This window comes from Carcharhinus amblyrhynchos, chromosome 13 (assembly GCF_965287045.1).
Source record: "Carcharhinus amblyrhynchos chromosome 13, sCarAmb.v2.hapA, whole genome shotgun sequence".
NCBI classification, from domain to species: domain Eukaryota; kingdom Metazoa; phylum Chordata; class Chondrichthyes; order Carcharhiniformes; family Carcharhinidae; genus Carcharhinus; species Carcharhinus amblyrhynchos.
This window is the reverse complement of record NC_137336.1, coordinates 71,009,769-71,018,069: the sequence shown is the minus strand read 5'-3', so window position 1 is coordinate 71,018,069 and position 8,301 is coordinate 71,009,769. Positions and strand designations below refer to the sequence as shown.

The 8,301-nt window shown below is 45.0% G+C and overlaps 1 protein-coding gene across 1 annotated transcript in view; it reads left to right on the top strand.

Moving 5' to 3' along the window:
• Positions 1-8,301, top strand: part of LOC145351969 (hexokinase-1-like) — an 84,663-nt gene that overhangs the window by 2,816 nt on the left and 73,546 nt on the right. The window lies entirely within an intron of this gene.

Below are 8,301 nucleotides of genomic sequence, written 5' to 3'. Positions count from 1 at the left end.
TGCAACATAATTCCACTTTTTGTAGCTTTTACTTTAACATAACTCAGAGCTATTGCTAATTAAACATGAATTATCAGGCAAACTATAGTTCAAATAAAAAAGGCACACTTCACTATAAATAAACAATATAACAAAGGTATACCTTACACAACCACAAGGATTCCCCTTCATGTATTGCATTAAGTAGCTATAACAGTTCCATATTATGCTATTCTTTATTCACACAGGAGTTCTATCCAACAAGTTTCACAGATACGATTACCATCAGCTCAGCACACTTTTCTCAAATCCCTCTCTCCTGTGGATCACAGTGCTGATAGTGAAACAATCCAGACTTCCTTTGCAGCTGACTAACCAATAAAATCCCAGCAATAACACTCAACTCTATAGTATTTCCAAGCTATTCACTGTTTTCCAAGTTTTAGATCGTTTTAGAGTGTATCTCAGAGAGCTCCTGTCTCTTTTTCTGCCAAGTAGAAAAACTGACCTCTTCCAGAAAGCAATTTGCTTCTTCTCAGAAGAATTTGACGTGTTTTACTTTTCTTTCTGTCTGTGTCCTTCTCTTTGTATCTTGTTATGATCCCAGCTGATCTTACCTTGGGCAGTCAGTGCCAGAATGGAACCCTGGCCCGATTTATCTCATCTAAAGACATAGATGAATAATTATAAGACAGCCAATCAAGTCTCAACAAAAGTAAACATATATATTCAACAAGAAAAGATTAGTTGTGATATTCCTTCACTCCACTTATATCTTTACAGATGTACCCAGATTTATAAGGATTACACAAGTTACCAAATAGATCTTATTTTTATTCACGGGATGTCAGCGTTGCTGCCTGGGCCAGCATTTATTACCCATCCCTAACTGTCCTCCATCTCAGAGGGCATTTGAGTGTCAACCACATTGCTGTGAATCTAGAGTCACATGTTGGCCAGACCAGCTAAGAACAGCAGATTTCTTTCCCTAAAGGACATTAATGAACTCTAATGTTTTCTGTAAGTACACAGTACATCTAAACCAACAAGTGAAATGCAGTCAAACACACCACGCTCTGAAACCAAGTTGTTACCTCCCAATGCAACTCTTCCATCCCTATCCCAGCCCCAGCCTTGCCACACTGTAAGCCAATTTCTCAGGTACCCAGCTTACATCTATTGCTTCAAAGGCTGCATTAAGATGTCACCAAACTTCTGTTTTACTTTGGATTTCTGGCTTCTCACCCTTAAATATCACTGAAACGTACTTTTAAATCTTGCAACTGTCTCTTTAAGTCAGGTCAGTTCCTCTGCTTTTTGCTTTAACTGCATCCATCAGGCCTTGTTCAAATTCTTGTTCTTTGTTCTGTTTACTTAACTGTCTTCCTGCTTTCACAGCATACACACAGTAACCCAGTAAGACAGACACACAGTCCAGTCTGTGTCACAGTAACTACAGACACACACTCCAGTCAGTGTCACACAGTATCCCAGTAACACAGACACATTCCAGTCAGTGTCACACAATATGAATAACATTGGAATAGTTTAGGCTAGAGGGTCATTAGATTCGTTCCACTGGTCAGCGCAACATCGAGGGCCAAAGGGCCTGTACTGCGCTGTAATGTTCTGTGTTCTAAAACAGAAATTGCTGGAAAGACTTCTGCTCCAGACTCAATGGTGGTTCCATACTCTCTCTACAGATGCTGTCAGACCTGCTGGAGATTTTTTGTTTCGGATTCTACTATCTGCAGTATTTTGATTTTATTCCAGTCAGTGTAACCCTGACACACATACACATACATATGCACACATACACATTCCAGTTAGTATTGCTCAGTAACACACACACATTCCAGTCAATGTCACCCAGTAGCGCACACGTGTTCTAGACAGTATCACTCAGTAACACGCACACACGTTCTCGTCAATGTCACACAGTAATCCAGTAACATGGACATACACATTGCAATCAGTGGTCATACAGTAACATGGACACACATGTTCCAGTCAGTGTCACACAGTAACCCAGCAACACAGACACTCATTCTTGTCAGTGTCACACAGTAACCCAATAACACAGTTACACATTCCAGTTAGTGTCACACAGTAACAAACCGACAGAGAGACAAATTCCAGTCAATGTCACACAGTAACACAAGCACACATTCCAGTCAGTGTCACAAAATTACCCTGAAACGCAGACACACATTCCAGTCAGTGTCACACAGTAAGGCAGACTCACATACTAGTCAGTGCCAAACAGTAACCCAGTAACACACACACACATTCCAGACCATGTTACAGAGTAACCCAGTATCACAGATACGCATTCCAGTCAATAACCCACACATCACACAGTAAACCCAAAACACAGGTGAACGTTCCAGTCAGTGTAAAAGAACACAGAAAGTTACAGCACAGGAACAGGCCCTTTGGCCCCCCAAGCCTGCACCGATTATACTGCCGGACGTAACTAAAACCCCCTACCCTTCCGAGGACCATATTCCCATCCTATTCATGTGTTTGTCAAGACAACCCTTATAAGTCACTACCGTAGCTGCTTCCACTACCTCCCCCAGCAATGAGTTCAAGGCACCCACCACCCTCTGTAAAAAAATCTGCCTTGTATATCTCCTTTAAAACTTGCCCCTCACACCTTAAACCTGTGTCCCCTTGTAATTGACTCTTCCACCTTGTTACAGATAAACCAGTCATGATGTGGAGATGCCAGCGTTGGACTGGGGTAAACACAGTAAGAAGTCTCACCAACACCAGGTTAAAGTCCAACAGGTTGATTTGGTAGCAAACACCACTAGCTTTCGGAGCTTTGCCCCATTGTCAACTGAGTGGGGAGTTCTGATCACAAACAGGGCATATAAAGGCACACACTCAGTTTACAGAATACTGATTAGAATGCGAGTCTTTACAGCTAATCAAGTCTTAAAGGTGCAGACAATGTGACTGGAGATAGCACTAAGCATCGGTTAAAGAGATGTGTAATGTCTCCAGACAGGACAGTAAGTGAGATGTTGCAAGCCCAGGCAATTCATGGGGATTACAAATAGAGTCATAGAGGTTTACAGCATGGAAACAGGCCCTTCGACCCAACTTGTCCATGCTGCCCTTTTTTAAGCCCCCCCAAAGCCAATCCCAATTGCCCACATTTGGCCCATATCCTCTACACCCATCATACCCATGCAACTGTCTTTTTAAAAGATAAAATTGTACCTGCATTTACTACTACCTCTGGCAGCTTGTTCCAGACACTCACCACCCTCTGTTTGAAAAAAATGCCCCTCTGGACACTTTTGTATCTCTCCCCTCTCACCTTAAACCTTTGCCCTCTATTTTTAGACTCCCCTACCTTTGGGAAAAGATATTGACTATCTAGCTGATCTGTGCCCCTCATTATTTTATAGACCTCTATAAGATCACTCCTCAGCCTTCTATGCTCCAGAGAAAAAAAGTCCCAGTCTATCCAGCCTCTCCTTATAACTCAGTCCATCAAGTCCCGGTAGCATCCTAGTCAATCTTTTCTGCACTCTTTCTAGTTTAATAATACCCTTTCTGTAATAGGATGACCAGAGCTGTACACTAGAGCTGTTCACACTATTCCAAGGCCTTACAATGCTTTGTACAACTTCAAGAGGTTACTAGAATATCAAACTCCCCCATCCCCTCGCACACCCCCAACACCCTGCCCCCAGCCCTGGAACCCGGAGGGAAATGATTAATATGTCATCAACGCCCTCACCCCTTCACCTTCACCCACCACCCCCACACCTCCCCCAGTCACGGAGAGATTGCAAAGAGAGGGAGAGGATTAATACAACAAAAACTCTCCCCACCCTCCCCCCACCCACCTCCATGTGTGCACTATGAGAGAGTATGTGCAATGTGTGTGTGTGTGTGTGAGAGAGAGAGAGAGTGTGACATGAACCCAAGATCCTGGCTGAGGCCGTCCTCATGTGTGCGGAACTTGGCTATCAGCAATTCTGCTCTGTCAAGTGTCGTGAAGGCTGTCTTGGAGAACATTTACCTGAAGATCAGAAGCCAAATGCCCGTGACTGCTGAAGTGTTCACCAAGAGGAAGAGAACAGTCTTGCCTGGTGATTGTCGAGTGATGTTCCATTCATTCCTTGTTGTAGCGTCCACGTGGTCTCCCCAATGTACCATGCCTCAGGACATCCTTTCCTGCAGTGTATCAGGTAGACAACATTGACCGAGTACCTGGTGGATGGTGTTCTCGTGAGATGATGGCATCTGTGTCGATGAACAGCATGTCTTGCAGAGGTTGCTGTGGCAGGGTTGTGTAGTGTCATGGTCACTGTTCTCCTGAAGGCTGGGTAGTTTGCTGCGGACAGTGGTCTGTTTGAGGTTGTGGAGTTGTTTGAAAGGAAGAAGTTGGGGTGTGGGGATGGCCCTGGCGAGATGTTCGTCTTCATCAATGATATGTTGAAGTCTCCGGAGAAGATGTCGTAGCTTCTCCGCTCCGGGGAAGTACTGGACGACGAAGGGTACTCTGACCACCACGTCCCGTGTTTGTCTTCTGAGGAGGTCGGTGCAGTTTTTCGCTGTGGCACATTAGAACTGTCAATCGATGAGTTGAGCGCCATATCCTGTTCTTATGAGGGCATCTTTCAGTGTCTGGAGGTGTCTGTTGTGATCTTCCTCATCTGAGCAGATCTCTTTCTGTTGGCGAACACTTCAGCAGTTGCGGGCATTCGGCCTCTGATCTTCAGGTAAATGTTCTCCAAGGCGGCCTTCATGACATAAGACAGTGCAGAGTTGCTGAGCAGAGACTCATAGCCAAGTTCTGCACACATGAAGACGGCCTCAACAAGGATCTTGGGTTCATGTCGCACTATTTGTAACCCCCATGACTTGCCTGGGCTTACAACATCTCACTAACTGTCCTGTCTGGAGACAATACACATCTCTTTAACCTATGTTTAATGCTATCTCCACTCACATTGTCTGCACCTTTAAGACTTGACTAGCTTAAAGACTCACATTCTAATTAATATTCTGTAAACTGTGTGTGTATCTTTATGTGCCCTCAGTGTGACACAGTAACCCAATAACACAGACACACAATCCAGTCAGTGTCACGTAGTAATCCAGTAACACAGACATACACTCCAGTCAGTGTCACAAAGTAACACAGGCACACATTCCAGTCAGTGTCACACAGTAACAAAGACAAACATTCCAGTCCACGTTACACCATAACACAGGCACACATTGCAGTCAGTCTCACACAGTAACCCAATAACAGTCACACATTCCAGTCAGTGTCACATAGTAACAGAGACACACATTCCAGGCAGTATCACCCAGTAACACAGGCACACACTCAAGTCAGCGTCACACAATAACCCATACACACAATCCAGTAATTGTCACACTGTAAGACAGACACAAATTCCAGTCAGTGTCTCACAGAAACACAGTCCTGCACACACACATGTTGCAGTCAGTGTCACCCAGTAACACAGACACACATTCCAAACACTGTCACACAGTGACCAAGTAACCCAGTAACACAGACAAACATTCCAGCCCATGTCACACCGTAACACAGACACACATTGCAGTTGGTCTCACACAGTAACCCAGTAACACAGACACAGGTTCCAGTCAGTGTCACACAGTAACCCAGTAACACGGACACACGTTCCACTCAGTGTCACACAGTAACCCAGTAACACGGACACACGTTCCACTCAGTGTCACACAGTAACCCAGTAACACGGACACACATTCCACTCAGTGTCACACAGTAACCCAGTAACACGGACACACATTCCACTCAGTGTCACACAGTAACCCAGTAACACGGACACACATTCCAGTCTCTAACCTAAGGGGAGGTGGGGTGATGAGGAATATCAGGCAAGATCGTTCTATTTATCTAAAGGGAATGGCAGGAAAGGCAGTGCAATGTTCCTCCTGCAGGATGTTTGAGGTGAGGGATGCTGTCAGTGTCCCTGCTGATTTCACTGTGGGAAGTGCACCCATCTCCAGCTCCTCAAAAACCGCGTTAGGGAACTGGAGCAGGAGCTGGATGAACTTCGGATCATTCGGGAGGCAGAGGTGATCATAGATAAAATCTTCAGGGATTTAGATACTCTGAAGAATGAAGATAGATGGGTGACAGTGAGAGGGGCTGGGAGGAAACAGCCAGTGTGGGGATCTCCTGTGGTTATTCCCCTCAGTAACAAGTATACCGTGTTAGATACTGTTGAGGGGGACAATCTACCAGTGGTAAACCAGAGTGACCGGATCTCCAGCACTGAGTCCGTCCCTGTGCCTCAGAAGGGAAGGGGAGAGAGCAGGAGAGCAATAGTTATTGGGGATGTGATGGTTAGAGGGACAGATAGGAGGTTCTGTGGCAGCAAAAGAGACTCATGGATCGTATGTTGCCTCCCGGGTGCCAGGGTCCGTGACGTCTCGGACTGTGTTTTCAGGATCCTTAAGGGGAATCTTTCGCAGGTCGTGGTACACATAGATACCAACAACATAGGTAGGAGAAGGGTAGGGATTTAAAACAGAAATTTAGGGAGTTAGGATGGAAGCTGAGAGCCAGGACAAAGCATGTTGTCATCTCTGGTTTGTTGCCGGTGCCATGTGCTAGTGAGTTGAGGAACAGGGAGAGAGTGCAGATTAACATGTGGCTGCAGGGATGGTGTAGGAGAGAGGGTTTCATTTACATGGATAATTGGAGCACATTCTGGGGAAGGTGGGACCTGTACAAACAGGACGGGTTGCACCAGAACCAGAGGGGCACTAATATCCTGGGAGGGAAATTTGCTACGGCTCTTCAAGGGGGGTTTAAATTAATTTGTCAGGGGGATGGGAAAACGAGCCAGAAGCCAGTGTTGAGAGTAGTGAGGTACTGAGGAAAATATCAAGGTCGCAGGAGTATACAGGCAGACAGGATGATGGGTTGAAGTGTATCTACTTCAATCAAGGAGCATCAGGGATAAGGTAGGTGAACTTGGAGCATGGATTTGTACTTGAGACTACAATGTTGTGGCCATTACATAGACATGGTTAGAACACAGACAGGAATGGTTGTTGGCAGTTCCGGGGTGTAGATGTTTCAGTAAGAGTAGGGAAGGTGGTGAAAGAGGTGGAGGAGTAGCATTGTAAATCAAGAATACTTTAACGGCTGCTGAAAGGCATTTCGAGGGTGATCTGCCGACTGAGGTAATATGGGCTGAAGTTAGAAATAGGAAAGGAGCGGTCATGTTGTTAGGGGTTTTCTATAGGCCCCCAAATAGTAATAGAGATGTGGAGGAGGAAATGGCAAAGCAGATTATGGATAGGTGTGGAGGTCACAGGGTAGTTATCATGGGTGATTTTAACTTTCCAAATATTGATTGGAATCTTTATATGTTGAATAGTTCGGATGGGACAGTTTTTGTACAGTGTGTGCAGGAAGGTTTCCTGACTCAATATGTGGATAAGCCAACAAGAGGTGGGGCCACATTGGACTTTGTATTGGGTAATGAACCGGGCCAAGTATTAGATTTGTTTGTGGGAGTGCACTTTGGAGATAGTGACCACAATTTGGTGACTTTCATTATTGCAATGGGATAGGATCACGTGGCAGGGCAATGTTTACAATTAGGGCAGGGCTAATTATGATACGATTAGGCAAGAATTAAGGAGCATAAGATGGGAACAGAAACTGTCAGGTATGGGCACAGACGAAAAGTGGAGCTTGTTCAAGGAACAAATACTGCGTGTTCTTGATAGGTATGTCCCTGTCAGGCAGGGATGAAATGGCCAAGTGAGGGAACCGTGGTTCACAAAGGAGATTGAATATTTTGTTAAGAGGAAAAAGGAAGTGTATGTAAGTATGAAAAAACAAGGTTCAGTTGGGTTGCTTGAGGGTTAAAAGGTAGCTAGGAATGAGTTAAAAAAAAGGACTTAGGAAAGCTAGGAGGAGGCATGAGAAGTCCTTGGTGGCTCAGATCAAGGAAAACCCCAAGACTTTTTAACTCTTATGTAAGAAGTAAAAGAATGACCAGGGTGAGGTTAGTAGTGGGAACTTGTGCATGGAGTCAGAAGGGATAGGTGAGCCATTGAATGAATACTTTTCTTCAGTGTTCACTAAGGAGAGGGGCCATGTTTTTGAGGATGAGTGGGTGATACAGGCTGATAGGCTAGAGGAGGTAGATGTTCTGAGGGAAGATATATTAGCAATTTTGAAAAAAACTGAGGGCGGATAAGTCCCCTGGGCCGGATGGGATACATCCTAGGATACCTTGGAAGGCAAGGGATGAGATTGCAGAGCTTTTAGCTTTGATC